Source organism: Electrophorus electricus, chromosome 6, assembly GCF_041902795.1.
Source record: "Electrophorus electricus isolate QZ-2024a chromosome 6, ASM4190279v1, whole genome shotgun sequence".
In the NCBI taxonomy this organism is placed as follows: domain Eukaryota; kingdom Metazoa; phylum Chordata; class Actinopteri; order Gymnotiformes; family Gymnotidae; genus Electrophorus; species Electrophorus electricus.
Window position 1 is genome coordinate 19,928,106 of NC_137502.1, and position 18,614 is coordinate 19,946,719.

An 18,614-nucleotide genomic window follows, 5' to 3' on the forward strand; every position below is an offset into this window, starting at 1 on the left:
GTTTTCTTAACATATTGTAAGTTATTCACTTTGGTTTAAAACAATAACTACTGCTTTGAAACGGTGTATAATCTGATTACATTGCATGGAAACACTGTTTCGTTGTGCTTAGACTTGTAAAACCAGAGATGCAACTACCTTAAATGTTCAAATAACCAACATGTTCTCCCCTGTATAAACTCTTTTCACTTCAAATGTGTGTTTTCTTAACATATTGTAAGTTATTCACTTTGGTTTAAAACAATAACTACTGCTTTGAAACGGTGTATAAGCGGATTACATTGCATGAAAACACTGTTTCATTGTGCTTAGACTTGTAAAACAAGAGTTGCAACTACTTTAAATGTTCATATTTCAAACAACTTGTTCTCCCCGGTATAAACACTTTTCACTTCAAATATGTGTTTTCTTAACATATTGTAAGTTATTCACTTTCGTTTAAAACAATAACTACTGCTTTGAAACGGTGTATAATCTGATTACATTGCATGGAAACACTGTTTCGTTGTGCTTAGACTTGTATAACCAGAGATGCAACTACTTTAAATGTTCAAATAACCAACATGTTCTCCCCTGTATAAACTCTTTTCACTTCAAATGTGTGTTTTCTTAACATATTGTAAGTTATTCACTTTGGTTTAAAACAATAACTACTGCTTTGAAACGGTGTATAAGCGGATTACATTGGATGAAAACACTGTTTCATTGTGCTTAGACTTGTAAAACAAGAGTTGCAACTACTTTAAATGGTCATATTTCAAACAACTTGTTCTCCCCTGTATAAACTCTTTTCACTTCAAATGTGTGTTTTCTTAACATATTGTAAGTTATTCACTTTGGTTTAAAACAATAAGTATTGCTCTGAAACGGTGTATAAGCCGATTACAATAAATGGAAACGCTGTTTCGTTATGCTTAGACTTGTAAAACAAGAGTTGCAACTACTTTAAATGGTCATATTTCAAACAACTTGTTCTCCCCTGTATAAACTCTTTTCACTTCAAATGTGTGTTTTCTTAACATATTGTAAGTTATTCACTTTGGTTTAAAACAATAACTACTGCTTTGAAACGGTGTATAATCTGATTACATTGCATGGAAACACTGTTTCGTTGTGCTTAGACTTGTAAAACCAGAGATGCAACTACCTTAAATGTTCAAATAACCAACATGTTCTCCCCTGTATAAACTCTTTTCACTTCAAATGTGTGTTTTCTTAACATATTGTAAGTTATTCACTTTGGTTTAAAACAATAAATATTGCTCTGAAACGGTGTATAAGCCGCTTACATTGCGTGGAAACACTGTTTCGTTGTGCTTAGACTTGTAAAACAAGAGTTGCAACTACTTTAAATGTTCATATAACCAACATGTTCTCCCCTGTATAAACTCTTTTCACTTCAAATGTGTGTTTTCTTAACATATTGTAAGTTATTCACTTTTGTTCAAAACAATAAGTATTGCTCTGAAACGGTGTATAAGCCGCTTACATTGCGTGGAAACACTGTTTCGTTGTGCTTAGACTTGTAAAACAAGAGTTGCAGCTACTTTAAATGTTCATATTTCAAACAACTTTTTCTCCCCTGTATAAACACTTTTCATTTCAAATATGTGTTTTCTTAACATATTGTAAGTTATTCACTTTGGTATAAAACAATAAGTATTGCTCTGAAACGGTGTATAAGCCGCTTACATTGCGTGGAAACACTGTTTCGTTGTGCTTAGACTTGTAAAACAAGAGTTGCAACTACATTAAATGTTCATATAACAATGTTCTCCCCTGTATAAACTCTTTTCACTTCAAATGTGTGTTTTCTTAACATATTGTAAGTTATTCACTTTGGTTTAAAACAATAACTACTGCGTTGAAACGGTCTATAAGCCGATTACAATACATGGAAACGCTCTTTAGTTATGCTTAGACTTGTAAAACAAGAGTTGCAACTACTTTAAATGGTCATATTTCAAACAACTTGTTCTCCCCTGTATAAACTCTTTTCACTTCAAATGTGTTTTCTTAACATATTGTAAGTTATTCACTTTGGTTTAATACAATAAGTATTGCTCTGAAACGGTGTATAAGCCGCTTACATTGCGTGGAAACACTGTTTCGTTGTGCTTAGACTTGTAAAACAAGAGTTGCAACTACTTTAAATGTTCATATAACCAACATGTTCTCCCCTGTATAAACTCTTTTCACTTCAAATGTGTGTTTTCTTAACATATTGTAAGTTATTCACTTTTGTTCAAAACAATAAGTATTGCTCTGAAACGGTGTATAAGCCGCTTACATTGCGTGGAAACACTGTTTCGTTGTGCTTAGACTTGTAAAACAAGAGTTGCAACTACATTAAATGTTCATATAACCATGTTCTCCCCTGTATAAACTCTTTTCACTTCAAATGTGTGTTTTCTTAACCTATTGTAAGTTATTCACTTTGGTTTAAAACAATAAGTATTGCTCTGAAACGGTGTATAAGCCGATTACAATAAATGGAAACGCTGTTTCGTTATGCTTAGACTTGTAAAACAAGAGTTGCAACTACTTTAAATGTTCATATTTCAAACAACTTGTTCTCCCCTGTATAAACACTTTTCACTTCAAATATGTGTTTTCTTAACATATTGTAAGTTATTCACTTTGGTTTAAAACAATAAGTATTGCTCTGAAACGGTGTATAAGCCGCTTACATTGCGTGGAAACACTGTTTCGTTGTGCTTAGACTTGTAAAACAAGAGTTGCAACTACTTTAAATGGTCATATTTCAAACAACTTGTTCTCCCCTGTATAAACTCTTTTCACTTCAAATGTGTGTTTTCTTAACATATTGTAAGTTATTCACTTTGGTTTAAAACAATAACTACTGCTTTGAAACGGTGTATAATCTGATTACATTGCATGGAAACACTGTTTCGTTGTGCTTAGACTTGTAAAACCAGAGATGCAACTACCTTAAATGTTCAAATAACCAACATGTTCTCCCCTGTATAAACTCTTTTCACTTCAAATGTGTGTTTTCTTAACATATTGTAAGTTATTCACTTTGGTTTAAAACAATAACTACTGCTTTGAAACGGTGTATAAGCGGATTACATTGCATGAAAACACTGTTTCATTGTGCTTAGACTTGTAAAACAAGAGTTGCAACTACTTTAAATGTTCATATTTCAAACAACTTGTTCTCCCCGGTATAAACTCTTTTCACTTCAAATGTGTGTTTTCTTAACATATTGTAAGTTATTCACTTTGGTTTAAAACAATAAGTATTGCTCTGAAACGGTGTATAAGCCGATTACAATACTTGGAAACGTTGTTTCATTGTGCTTAGACTTGTAAAACAAGAGTTGCAACTACTTTAAATGTTCATATAACCAACATGTTCTCCCCTGTATAAACTCTTTTCACTTCAAATGTGTGTTTTCTTAACATATTGTAAGTTATTCACTTTTGTTCAAAACAATAAGTATTGCTCTGAAACGGTGTATAAGCCGCTTACATTGCGTGGAAACACTGTTTCGTTGTGCTTAGACTTGTAAAACAAGAGTTGCAACTACTTTAAATGTTCATATTTCAAACAACTTGTTCTCCCCTGTATAAACACTTTTCACTTCAAATATGTGTTTTCTTAACATATTGTAAGTTATTCACTTTGGTTTAAAACAATAAGTATTGCTCTGAAACGGTGTATAAGCCGCTTACATTGCGTGGAAACACTGTTTCGTTGTGCTTAGACTTGTAAAACAAGAGTTGCAACTACTTTAAATGGTCATATTTCAAACAACTTGTTCTCCCCTGTATAAACTCTTTTCACTTCAAATGTGTGTTTTCTTAACATATTGTAAGTTATTCACTTTGGTTTAAAACAATAACTACTGCTTTGAAACGGTGTATAATCTGATTACATTGCATGGAAACACTGTTTCGTTGTGCTTAGACTTGTAAAACCAGAGATGCAACTACCTTAAATGTTCAAATAACCAACATGTTCTCCCCTGTATAAACTCTTTTCACTTCAAATGTGTGTTTTCTTAACATATTGTAAGTTATTCACTTTGGTTTAAAACAATAACTACTGCTTTGAAACGGTGTATAAGCGGATTACATTGCATGAAAACACTGTTTCATTGTGCTTAGACTTGTAAAACAAGAGTTGCAACTACTTTAAATGTTCATATTTCAAACAACTTGTTCTCCCCGGTATAAACACTTTTCACTTCAAATATGTGTTTTCTTAACATATTGTAAGTTATTCACTTTCGTTTAAAACAATAACTACTGCTTTGAAACGGTGTATAATCTGATTACATTGCATGGAAACACTGTTTCGTTGTGCTTAGACTTGTATAACCAGAGATGCAACTACTTTAAATGTTCAAATAACCAACATGTTCTCCCCTGTATAAACTCTTTTCACTTCAAATGTGTGTTTTCTTAACATATTGTAAGTTATTCACTTTGGTTTAAAACAATAACTACTGCTTTGAAACGGTGTATAAGCGGATTACATTGGATGAAAACACTGTTTCATTGTGCTTAGACTTGTAAAACAAGAGTTGCAACTACTTTAAATGGTCATATTTCAAACAACTTGTTCTCCCCTGTATAAACTCTTTTCACTTCAAATGTGTGTTTTCTTAACATATTGTAAGTTATTCACTTTGGTTTAAAACAATAAGTATTGCTCTGAAACGGTGTATAAGCCGATTACAATAAATGGAAACGCTGTTTCGTTATGCTTAGACTTGTAAAACAAGAGTTGCAACTACTTTAAATGGTCATATTTCAAACAACTTGTTCTCCCCTGTATAAACTCTTTTCACTTCAAATGTGTGTTTTCTTAACATATTGTAAGTTATTCACTTTGGTTTAAAACAATAACTACTGCTTTGAAACGGTGTATAATCTGATTACATTGCATGGAAACACTGTTTCGTTGTGCTTAGACTTGTAAAACCAGAGATGCAACTACCTTAAATGTTCAAATAACCAACATGTTCTCCCCTGTATAAACTCTTTTCACTTCAAATGTGTGTTTTCTTAACATATTGTAAGTTATTCACTTTGGTTTAAAACAATAAATATTGCTCTGAAACGGTGTATAAGCCGCTTACATTGCGTGGAAACACTGTTTCGTTGTGCTTAGACTTGTAAAACAAGAGTTGCAACTACTTTAAATGTTCATATAACCAACATGTTCTCCCCTGTATAAACTCTTTTCACTTCAAATGTGTGTTTTCTTAACATATTGTAAGTTATTCACTTTTGTTCAAAACAATAAGTATTGCTCTGAAACGGTGTATAAGCCGCTTACATTGCGTGGAAACACTGTTTCGTTGTGCTTAGACTTGTAAAACAAGAGTTGCAGCTACTTTAAATGTTCATATTTCAAACAACTTTTTCTCCCCTGTATAAACACTTTTCATTTCAAATATGTGTTTTCTTAACATATTGTAAGTTATTCACTTTGGTATAAAACAATAAGTATTGCTCTGAAACGGTGTATAAGCCGCTTACATTGCGTGGAAACACTGTTTCGTTGTGCTTAGACTTGTAAAACAAGAGTTGCAACTACATTAAATGTTCATATAACAATGTTCTCCCCTGTATAAACTCTTTTCACTTCAAATGTGTGTTTTCTTAACATATTGTAAGTTATTCACTTTGGTTTAAAACAATAACTACTGCGTTGAAACGGTCTATAAGCCGATTACAATACATGGAAACGCTCTTTAGTTATGCTTAGACTTGTAAAACAAGAGTTGCAACTACTTTAAATGGTCATATTTCAAACAACTTGTTCTCCCCTGTATAAACTCTTTTCACTTCAAATGTGTTTTCTTAACATATTGTAAGTTATTCACTTTGGTTTAATACAATAAGTATTGCTCTGAAACGGTGTATAAGCCGCTTACATTGCGTGGAAACACTGTTTCGTTGTGCTTAGACTTGTAAAACAAGAGTTGCAACTACTTTAAATGTTCATATAACCAACATGTTCTCCCCTGTATAAACTCTTTTCACTTCAAATGTGTGTTTTCTTAACATATTGTAAGTTATTCACTTTTGTTCAAAACAATAAGTATTGCTCTGAAACGGTGTATAAGCCGCTTACATTGCGTGGAAACACTGTTTCGTTGTGCTTAGACTTGTAAAACAAGAGTTGCAACTACATTAAATGTTCATATAACCATGTTCTCCCCTGTATAAACTCTTTTCACTTCAAATGTGTGTTTTCTTAACCTATTGTAAGTTATTCACTTTGGTTTAAAACAATAAGTATTGCTCTGAAACGGTGTATAAGCCGATTACAATAAATGGAAACGCTGTTTCGTTATGCTTAGACTTGTAAAACAAGAGTTGCAACTACTTTAAATGTTCATATTTCAAACAACTTGTTCTCCCCTGTATAAACACTTTTCACTTCAAATATGTGTTTTCTTAACATATTGTAAGTTATTCACTTTGGTTTAAAACAATAAGTATTGCTCTGAAACGGTGTATAAGCCGCTTACATTGCGTGGAAACACTGTTTCGTTGTGCTTAGACTTGTAAAACAAGAGTTGCAACTACTTTAAATGGTCATATTTCAAACAACTTGTTCTCCCCTGTATAAACTCTTTTCACTTCAAATGTGTGTTTTCTTAACATATTGTAAGTTATTCACTTTGGTTTAAAACAATAACTACTGCTTTGAAACGGTGTATAATCTGATTACATTGCATGGAAACACTGTTTCGTTGTGCTTAGACTTGTAAAACCAGAGATGCAACTACCTTAAATGTTCAAATAACCAACATGTTCTCCCCTGTATAAACTCTTTTCACTTCAAATGTGTGTTTTCTTAACATATTGTAAGTTATTCACTTTGGTTTAAAACAATAACTACTGCTTTGAAACGGTGTATAAGCGGATTACATTGCATGAAAACACTGTTTCATTGTGCTTAGACTTGTAAAACAAGAGTTGCAACTACTTTAAATGTTCATATTTCAAACAACTTGTTCTCCCCGGTATAAACTCTTTTCACTTCAAATGTGTGTTTTCTTAACATATTGTAAGTTATTCACTTTGGTTTAAAACAATAAGTATTGCTCTGAAACGGTGTATAAGCCGATTACAATACTTGGAAACGTTGTTTCATTGTGCTTAGACTTGTAAAACAAGAGTTGCAACTACTTTAAATGTTCATATAACCAACATGTTCTCCCCTGTATAAACTCTTTTCACTTCAAATGTGTGTTTTCTTAACATATTATGTTATTCACTTTGGTTTAAAACAATAACTACTGCTTTGAAACGGTGTATAAGCCGATTACATTGCATGGAAACACTGTTTCGTTGTGCTTAGACTTGTAAAACCAGAGATGCAATTACTTTAAATGTTCATATAACCAACATTTTCTCCCCTGTATAAACTCTTTTCACTTCAAATATGTGTTTTCTTAACATATTGTAAGTTATACACTTTGGTAAAAACAATAAGTATTGCTCTGAAACGGTCTATAAGCCGATTACATTGCATAGAATCACTGTTTCGTTGTGCTTAGACTTGTAAACCCAGAGATGCAACTACTTTAAATGTTCATATAACCAACATGTTCTCCCCTGTATAAACTCTTTTCACTTCAAATGTGTGTTTTCTTAACATATTGTAAGTTATTCACTTTTGTTCAAAACAATAAGTATTGCTCTGAAACGGTGTATAAGCCGCTTACATTGCGTGGAAACACTGTTTCGTTGTGCTTAGACTTGTAAAACAAGAGTTGCAGCTACTTTAAATGTTCATATTTCAAACAACTTTTTCTCCCCTGTATAAACACTTTTCATTTCAAATATGTGTTTTCTTAACATATTGTAAGTTATTCACTTTGGTATAAAACAATAAGTATTGCTCTGAAACGGTGTATAAGCCGCTTACATTGCGTGGAAACACTGTTTCGTTGTGCTTAGACTTGTAAAACAAGAGTTGCAACTACATTAAATGTTCATATAACAATGTTCTCCCCTGTATAAACTCTTTTCACTTCAAATGTGTGTTTTCTTAACATATTGTAAGTTATTCACTTTGGTTTAAAACAATAACTACTGCGTTGAAACGGTCTATAAGCCGATTACAATACATGGAAACGCTCTTTAGTTATGCTTAGACTTGTAAAACAAGAGTTGCAACTACTTTAAATGGTCATATTTCAAACAACTTGTTCTCCCCTGTATAAACTCTTTTCACTTCAAATGTGTTTTCTTAACATATTGTAAGTTATTCACTTTTGTTCAAAACAATAAGTATTGCTCTGAAACGGTGTATAAGCCGCTTACATTGCGTGGAAACACTGTTTCGTTGTGCTTAGACTTGTAAAACAAGAGTTGCAACTACATTAAATGTTCATATAACCATGTTCTCCCCTGTATAAACTCTTTTCACTTCAAATGTGTGTTTTCTTAACCTATTGTAAGTTATTCACTTTGGTTTAAAACAATAAGTATTGCTCTGAAACGGTGTATAAGCCGATTACAATAAATGGAAACGCTGTTTCGTTATGCTTAGACTTGTAAAACAAGAGTTGCAACTACTTTAAATGTTCATATTTCAAACAACTTGTTCTCCCCTGTATAAACACTTTTCACTTCAAATATGTGTTTTCTTAACATATTGTAAGTTATTCACTTTGGTTTAAAACAATAAGTATTGCTCTGAAACGGTGTATAAGCCGCTTACATTGCGTGGAAACACTGTTTCGTTGTGCTTAGACTTGTAAAACAAGAGTTGCAACTACTTTAAATGGTCATATTTCAAACAACTTGTTCTCCCCTGTATAAACTCTTTTCACTTCAAATGTGTGTTTTCTTAACATATTGTAAGTTATTCACTTTGGTTTAAAACAATAACTACTGCTTTGAAACGGTGTATAATCTGATTACATTGCATGGAAACACTGTTTCGTTGTGCTTAGACTTGTAAAACCAGAGATGCAACTACCTTAAATGTTCAAATAACCAACATGTTCTCCCCTGTATAAACTCTTTTCACTTCAAATGTGTGTTTTCTTAACATATTGTAAGTTATTCACTTTGGTTTAAAACAATAACTACTGCTTTGAAACGGTGTATAAGCGGATTACATTGCATGAAAACACTGTTTCATTGTGCTTAGACTTGTAAAACAAGAGTTGCAACTACTTTAAATGTTCATATTTCAAACAACTTGTTCTCCCCGGTATAAACTCTTTTCACTTCAAATGTGTGTTTTCTTAACATATTGTAAGTTATTCACTTTGGTTTAAAACAATAAGTATTGCTCTGAAACGGTGTATAAGCCGATTACAATACTTGGAAACGTTGTTTCATTGTGCTTAGACTTGTAAAACAAGAGTTGCAACTACTTTAAATGTTCATATAACCAACATGTTCTCCCCTGTATAAACTCTTTTCACTTCAAATGTGTGTTTTCTTAACATATTATGTTATTCACTTTGGTTTAAAACAATAACTACTGCTTTGAAACGGTGTATAAGCCGATTACATTGCATGGAAACACTGTTTCGTTGTGCTTAGACTTGTAAAACCAGAGATGCAATTACTTTAAATGTTCATATAACCAACATTTTCTCCCCTGTATAAACTCTTTTCACTTCAAATATGTGTTTTCTTAACATATTGTAAGTTATACACTTTGGTAAAAACAATAAGTATTGCTCTGAAACGGTCTATAAGCCGATTACATTGCATAGAATCACTGTTTCGTTGTGCTTAGACTTGTAAACCCAGAGATGCAACTACTTTAAATGTTCATATTACAAACATGTTCTCCCCTGTATAAACTCTTTTCACTTCAAATGTGTGTTTTCTTAACATATTGTAAGTTATTCACTTTGGTTAAAAACAATAACTACTGCTTTGAAACGGTGTATAAGCCGATTACATTGCATGGAAACACTGTTTCGTTGTGCTTAGACTTGTAAAACAAGAGTTGCAACTACTTTAAATGTTCATATAACCAACATGTTCTCCCCTGTATAAACTCTTTTCACTTCAAATGTGTGTTTTCTTAACATATTGTAAGTTATTCACTTTGGTTTAAAACAATAACTACTGCTTTGAAACGGTGTATAAGCCGATTACATTGCATGGAAACACTGTTTCGTTGTGCTTAGACTTGTAAAACAAGAGTTGCAACTACTTTAAATGTTCATATAACCAACATGTTCTCCCCTGTATAAACTCTTTTCACTTCAAATGTGTGTTTTCTTAACATATTATAAGTTATTCACTTTGGTTTAAAACAATAACTACTGCTTTGAAACGGTGTATAAGCCGATTACATTGCATGGAAACACTGTTTCGTTGTGCTTAGACTTGTAAAACCAGAGATGCAATTACTTTAAATGTTCACATAACCAACATTTTCTCCCCTGTATAAACTCTTTTCACTTCAAATATGTGTTTTCTTAACATATTGTAAGTTATTCACTTTTGTTCAAAACAATAAGTATTGCTCTGAAACGGTGTATAAGCCGCTTACATTGCGTGGAAACACTGTTTCGTTGTGCTTAGACTTGTAAAACAAGAGTTGCAACTACATTAAATGTTCATATAACCATGTTCTCCCCTGTATAAACTCTTTTCACTTCAAATGTGTGTTTTCTTAACATATTGTAAGTTATTCACTTTGGTTTAAAACAATAAGTATTGCTCTGAAACGGTGTATAAGCCGCTTACATTGCGTGGAAACACTGTTTCGTTGTGCTTAGACTTGTAAAACAAGAGTTGCAACTACTTTAAATGTTCATATAACCAACATGTTCTCCCCTGTATAAACTCTTTTCACTTCAAATGTGTGTTTTCTTAACATATTGTAAGTTATTCACTTTTGTTCAAAACAATAAGTATTGCTCTGAAACGGTGTATAAGCCGCTTACATTGCGTGGAAACACTGTTTCGTTGTGCTTAGACTTGTAAAACAAGAGTTGCAACTACATTAAATGTTCATATAACCATGTTCTCCCCTGTATAAACTCTTTTCACTTCAAATGTGTGTTTTCTTAACCTATTGTAAGTTATTCACTTTGGTTTAAAACAATAAGTATTGCTCTGAAACGGTGTATAAGCCGATTACAATAAATGGAAACGCTGTTTCGTTATGCTTAGACTTGTAAAACAAGAGTTGCAACTACTTTAAATGTTCATATTTCAAACAACTTGTTCTCCCCTGTATAAACACTTTTCACTTCAAATATGTGTTTTCTTAACATATTGTAAGTTATTCACTTTGGTTTAAAACAATAAGTATTGCTCTGAAACGGTGTATAAGCCGCTTACATTGCGTGGAAACACTGTTTCGTTGTGCTTAGACTTGTAAAACAAGAGTTGCAACTACTTTAAATGGTCATATTTCAAACAACTTGTTCTCCCCTGTATAAACTCTTTTCACTTCAAATGTGTGTTTTCTTAACATATTGTAAGTTATTCACTTTGGTTTAAAACAATAACTACTGCTTTGAAACGGTGTATAATCTGATTACATTGCATGGAAACACTGTTTCGTTGTGCTTAGACTTGTAAAACCAGAGATGCAACTACCTTAAATGTTCAAATAACCAACATGTTCTCCCCTGTATAAACTCTTTTCACTTCAAATGTGTGTTTTCTTAACATATTGTAAGTTATTCACTTTGGTTTAAAACAATAACTACTGCTTTGAAACGGTGTATAAGCGGATTACATTGCATGAAAACACTGTTTCATTGTGCTTAGACTTGTAAAACAAGAGTTGCAACTACTTTAAATGTTCATATTTCAAACAACTTGTTCTCCCCGGTATAAACACTTTTCACTTCAAATATGTGTTTTCTTAACATATTGTAAGTTATTCACTTTCGTTTAAAACAATAACTACTGCTTTGAAACGGTGTATAATCTGATTACATTGCATGGAAACACTGTTTCGTTGTGCTTAGACTTGTATAACCAGAGATGCAACTACTTTAAATGTTCAAATAACCAACATGTTCTCCCCTGTATAAACTCTTTTCACTTCAAATGTGTGTTTTCTTAAGATATTGTAAGTTATTCACTTTGGTTTAAAACAATAACTACTGCTTTGAAACGGTGTATAAGCGGATTACATTGGATGAAAACACTGTTTCATTGTGCTTAGACTTGTAAAACAAGAGTTGCAACTACTTTAAATGGTCATATTTCAAACAACTTGTTCTCCCCTGTATAAACTCTTTTCACTTCAAATGTGTGTTTTCTTAACATATTGTAAGTTATTCACTTTGGTTTAAAACAATAACTACTGCTTTGAAACGGTGTATAAGCGGATTACATTGCATGAAAACACTGTTTCATTGTGCTTAGACTTGTAAAACAAGAGTTGCAACTACTTTAAATGTTCATATTTCAAACAACTTGTTCTCCCCGGTATAAACACTTTTCACTTCAAATATGTGTTTTCTTAACATATTGTAAGTTATTCACTTTCGTTTAAAACAATAACTACTGCTTTGAAACGGTGTATAATCTGATTACATTGCATGGAAACACTGTTTCGTTGTGCTTAGACTTGTATAACCAGAGATGCAACTACTTTAAATGTTCAAATAACCAACATGTTCTCCCCTGTATAAACTCTTTTCACTTCAAATGTGTGTTTTCTTAACATATTGTAAGTTATTCACTTTGGTTTAAAACAATAACTACTGCTTTGAAACGGTGTATAAGCGGATTACATTGGATGAAAACTGTTTCATTGTGCTTAGACTTGTAAAACAAGAGTTGCAACTACTTTAAATGGTCATATTTCAAACAACTTGTTCTCCCCTGTATAAACTCTTTTCACTTCAAATGTGTGTTTTCTTAACATATTGTAAGTTATTCACTTTGGTTTAAAACAATAAGTATTGCTCTGAAACGGTGTATAAGCCGATTACAATAAATGGAAACGCTGTTTCGTTATGCTTAGACTTGTAAAACAAGAGTTGCAACTACTTTAAATGGTCATATTTCAAACAACTTGTTCTCCCCTGTATAAACTCTTTTCACTTCAAATGTGTGTTTTCTTAACATATTGTAAGTTATTCACTTTGGTTTAAAACAATAACTACTGCTTTGAAACGGTGTATAATCTGATTACATTGCATGGAAACACTGTTTCGTTGTGCTTAGACTTGTAAAACCAGAGATGCAACTACCTTAAATGTTCAAATAACCAACATGTTCTCCCCTGTATAAACTCTTTTCACTTCAAATGTGTGTTTTCTTAACATATTGTAAGTTATTCACTTTGGTTTAAAACAATAAGTATTGCTCTGAAACGGTGTATAAGCCGCTTACATTGCGTGGAAACACTGTTTCGTTGTGCTTAGACTTGTAAAACAAGAGTTGCAACTACTTTAAATGTTCATATAACCAACATGTTCTCCCCTGTATAAACTCTTTTCACTTCAAATGTGTGTTTTCTTAACATATTGTAAGTTATTCACTTTTGTTCAAAACAATAAGTATTGCTCTGAAACGGTGTATAAGCCGCTTACATTGCGTGGAAACACTGTTTCGTTGTGCTTAGACTTGTAAAACAAGAGTTGCAACTACATTAAATGTTCATATAACCATGTTCTCCCCTGTATAAACTCTTTTCACTTCAAATGTGTGTTTTCTTAACCTATTGTAAGTTATTCACTTTGGTTTAAAACAATAAGTATTGCTCTGAAACGGTGTATAAGCCGATTACAATAAATGGAAACGCTGTTTCGTTATGCTTAGACTTGTAAAACAAGAGTTGCAACTACTTTAAATGTTCATATTTCAAACAACTTGTTCTCCCCTGTATAAACACTTTTCACTTCAAATATGTGTTTTCTTAACATATTGTAAGTTATTCACTTTGGTTTAAAACAATAAGTATTGCTCTGAAACGGTGTATAAGCCGCTTACATTGCGTGGAAACACTGTTTCGTTGTGCTTAGACTTGTAAAACAAGAGTTGCAACTACTTTAAATGGTCATATTTCAAACAACTTGTTCTCCCCTGTATAAACTCTTTTCACTTCAAATGTGTGTTTTCTTAACATATTGTAAGTTATTCACTTTGGTTTAAAACAATAACTACTGCTTTGAAACGGTGTATAATCTGATTACATTGCATGGAAACACTGTTTCGTTGTGCTTAGACTTGTATAACCAGAGATGCAACTACTTTAAATGTTCAAATAACCAACATGTTCTCCCCTGTATAAACTCTTTTCACTTCAAATGTGTGTTTTCTTAACATATTGTAAGTTATTCACTTTGGTTTAAAACAATAACTACTGCTTTGAAACGGTGTATAATCTGATTACATTGCATGGAAACACTGTTTCGTTGTGCTTAGACTTGTAAAACCAGAGATGCAACTACTTTAAATGTTCAAATAACCAACATGTTCTCCCCTGTATAAACTCTTTTCACTTCAAATGTGTGTTTTCTTAACATATTGTAAGTTATTCACTTTGGTTTAAAACAATAACTACTGCTTTGAAACGGTGTATAAGCGGATTACATTGCATGAAAACACTGTTTCATTGTGCTTAGACTTGTAAAACAAGAGTTGCAACTACTTTAAATGTTCATATTTCAAACAACTTGTTCTCCCCGGTATAAACTCTTTTCACTTCAAATGTGTGTTTTCTTAACATATTGTAAGTTATTCACTTTGGTTTAAAACAATAAGTATTGCTCTGAAACGGTGTATAAGCCGATTACAATACTTGGAAACGTTGTTTCATTGTGCTTAGACTTGTAAAACAAGAGTTGCAACTACTTTAAATGTTCATATAACCAACATGTTCTCCCCTGTATAAACTCTTTTCACTTCAAATGTGTGTTTTCTTAACATATTATGTTATTCACTTTGGTTTAAAACAATAACTACTGCTTTGAAACGGTGTATAAGCCGATTACATTGCATGGAAACACTGTTTCGTTGTGCTTAGACTTGTAAAACCAGAGATGCAATTACTTTAAATGTTCATATAACCAACATTTTCTCCCCTGTATAAACTCTTTTCACTTCAAATATGTGTTTTCTTAACATATTGTAAGTTATACACTTTGGTAAAAACAATAAGTATTGCTCTGAAACGGTCTATAAGCCGATTACATTGCATAGAATCACTGTTTCGTTGTGCTTAGACTTGTAAACCCAGAGATGCAACTACTTTAAATGTTCATATTACAAACATGTTCTCCCCTGTATAAACTCTTTTCACTTCAAATGTGTGTTTTCTTAACATATTGTAAGTTATTCACTTTGGTTAAAAACAATAACTACTGCTTTGAAACGGTGTATAAGCCGATTACATTGCATGGAAACACTGTTTCGTTGTGCTTAGACTTGTAAAACAAGAGTTGCAACTACTTTAAATGTTCATATAACCAACATGTTCTCCCCTGTATAAACTCTTTTCACTTCAAATGTGTGTTTTCTTAACATATTGTAAGTTATTCACTTTGGTTTAAAACAATAACTACTGCTTTGAAACGGTGTATAAGCCGATTACATTGCATGGAAACACTGTTTCGTTGTGCTTAGACTTGTAAAACAAGAGTTGCAACTACTTTAAATGTTCATATAACCAACATGTTCTCCCCTGTATAAACTCTTTTCACTTCAAATGTGTGTTTTCTTAACATATTATAAGTTATTCACTTTGGTTTAAAACAATAACTACTGCTTTGAAACGGTGTATAAGCCGATTACATTGCATGGAAACACTGTTTCGTTGTGCTTAGACTTGTAAAACCAGAGATGCAATTACTTTAAATGTTCACATAACCAACATTTTCTCCCCTGTATAAACTCTTTTCACTTCAAATATGTGTTTTCTTAACATATTGTAAGTTATTCACTTTTGTTCAAAACAATAAGTATTGCTCTGAAACGGTGTATAAGCCGCTTACATTGCGTGGAAACACTGTTTCGTTGTGCTTAGACTTGTAAAACAAGAGTTGCAACTACATTAAATGTTCATATAACCATGTTCTCCCCTGTATAAACTCTTTTCACTTCAAATGTGTGTTTTCTTAACATATTGTAAGTTATTCACTTTGGTTTAAAACAATAAGTATTGCTCTGAAACGGTGTATAAGCCGCTTACATTGCGTGGAAACACTGTTTCGTTGTGCTTAGACTTGTAAAACAAGAGTTGCAACTACTTTAAATGTTCATATAACCAACATGTTCTCCCCTGTATAAACTCTTTTCACTTCAAATGTGTGTTTTCTTAACATATTGTAAGTTATTCACTTTTGTTCAAAACAATAAGTATTGCTCTGAAACGGTGTATAAGCCGCTTACATTGCGTGGAAACACTGTTTCGTTGTGCTTAGACTTGTAAAACAAGAGTTGCAACTACATTAAATGTTCATATAACCATGTTCTCCCCTGTATAAACTCTTTTCACTTCAAATGTGTGTTTTCTTAACCTATTGTAAGTTATTCACTTTGGTTTAAAACAATAAGTATTGCTCTGAAACGGTGTATAAGCCGATTACAATAAATGGAAACGCTGTTTCGTTATGCTTAGACTTGTAAAACAAGAGTTGCAACTACTTTAAATGTTCATATTTCAAACAACTTGTTCTCCCCTGTATAAACACTTTTCACTTCAAATATGTGTTTTCTTAACATATTGTAAGTTATTCACTTTGGTTTAAAACAATAAGTATTGCTCTGAAACGGTGTATAAGCCGCTTACATTGCGTGGAAACACTGTTTCGTTGTGCTTAGACTTGTAAAACAAGAGTTGCAACTACTTTAAATGGTCATATTTCAAACAACTTGTTCTCCCCTGTATAAACTCTTTTCACTTCAAATGTGTGTTTTCTTAACATATTGTAAGTTATTCACTTTGGTTTAAAACAATAACTACTGCTTTGAAACGGTGTATAATCTGATTACATTGCATGGAAACACTGTTTCGTTGTGCTTAGACTTGTAAAACCAGAGATGCAACTACCTTAAATGTTCAAATAACCAACATGTTCTCCCCTGTATAAACTCTTTTCACTTCAAATGTGTGTTTTCTTAACATATTGTAAGTTATTCACTTTGGTTTAAAACAATAACTACTGCTTTGAAACGGTGTATAAGCGGATTACATTGCATGAAAACACTGTTTCATTGTGCTTAGACTTGTAAAACAAGAGTTGCAACTACTTTAAATGTTCATATTTCAAACAACTTGTTCTCCCCGGTATAAACTCTTTTCACTTCAAATGTGTGTTTTCTTAACATATTGTAAGTTATTCACTTTGGTTTAAAACAATAAGTATTGCTCTGAAACGGTGTATAAGCCGATTACAATACTTGGAAACGTTGTTTCATTGTGCTTAGACTTGTAAAACAAGAGTTGCAACTACTTTAAATGTTCATATAACCAACATGTTCTCCCCTGTATAAACTCTTTTCACTTCAAATGTGTGTTTTCTTAACATATTATGTTATTCACTTTGGTTTAAAACAATAACTACTGCTTTGAAACGGTGTATAAGCCGATTACATTGCATGGAAACACTGTTTCGTTGTGCTTAGACTTGTAAAACCAGAGATGCAATTACTTTAAATGTTCATATAACCAACATTTTCTCCCCTGTATAAACTCTTTTCACTTCAAATATGTGTTTTCTTAACATATTGTAAGTTATACACTTTGGTAAAAACAATAAGTATTGCTCTGAAACGGTCTATAAGCCGATTACATTGCATAGAATCACTGTTTCGTTGTGCTTAGACTTGTAAACCCAGAGATGCAACTACTTTAAATGTTCATATTACAAACATGTTCTCCCCTGTATAAACTCTTTTCACTTCAAATGTGTGTTTTCTTAACATATTGTAAGTTATTCACTTTGGTTAAAAACAATAACTACTGCTTTGAAACGGTGTATAAGCCGATTACATTGCATGGAAACACTGTTTCGTTGTGCTTAGACTTGTAAAACAAGAGTTGCAACTACTTTAAATGTTCATATAACCAACATGTTCTCCCCTGTATAAACTCTTTTCACTTCAAATGTGTGTTTTCTTAACATATTGTAAGTTATTCACTTTGGTTTAAAACAATAACTACTGCTTTGAAACGGTGTATAAGCCGATTACATTGCATGGAAACACTGTTTCGTTGTGCTTAGACTTGTAAAACCAGAGATGCAATTACTTTAAATGTTCACATAACCAACATTTTCTCCCCTGTATAAACTCTTTTCACTTCAAATATGTGTTTTCTTAACATATTGTAAGTTACTCACTTTTGTTCAAAACAATAAGTATTGCTCTGAAACGGTGTATAAGCCGCTTACATTGCGTGGAAACACTGTTTCGTTGTGCTTAGACTTGTAAAACAAGAGTTGCAACTACATTAAATGTTCATATAACCATGTTCTCCCCTGTATAAACTCTTTTCACTTCAAATGTGTGTTTTCTTAACATATTGTAAGTTATTCACTTTGGTTTAAAACAATAAGTATTGCTCTGAAACGGTGTATAAGCCGCTTACATTGCGTGGAAACACTGTTTCGTTGTGCTTAGACTTGTAAAACAAGAGTTGCAACTACTTTAAATGTTCATATAACCAACAT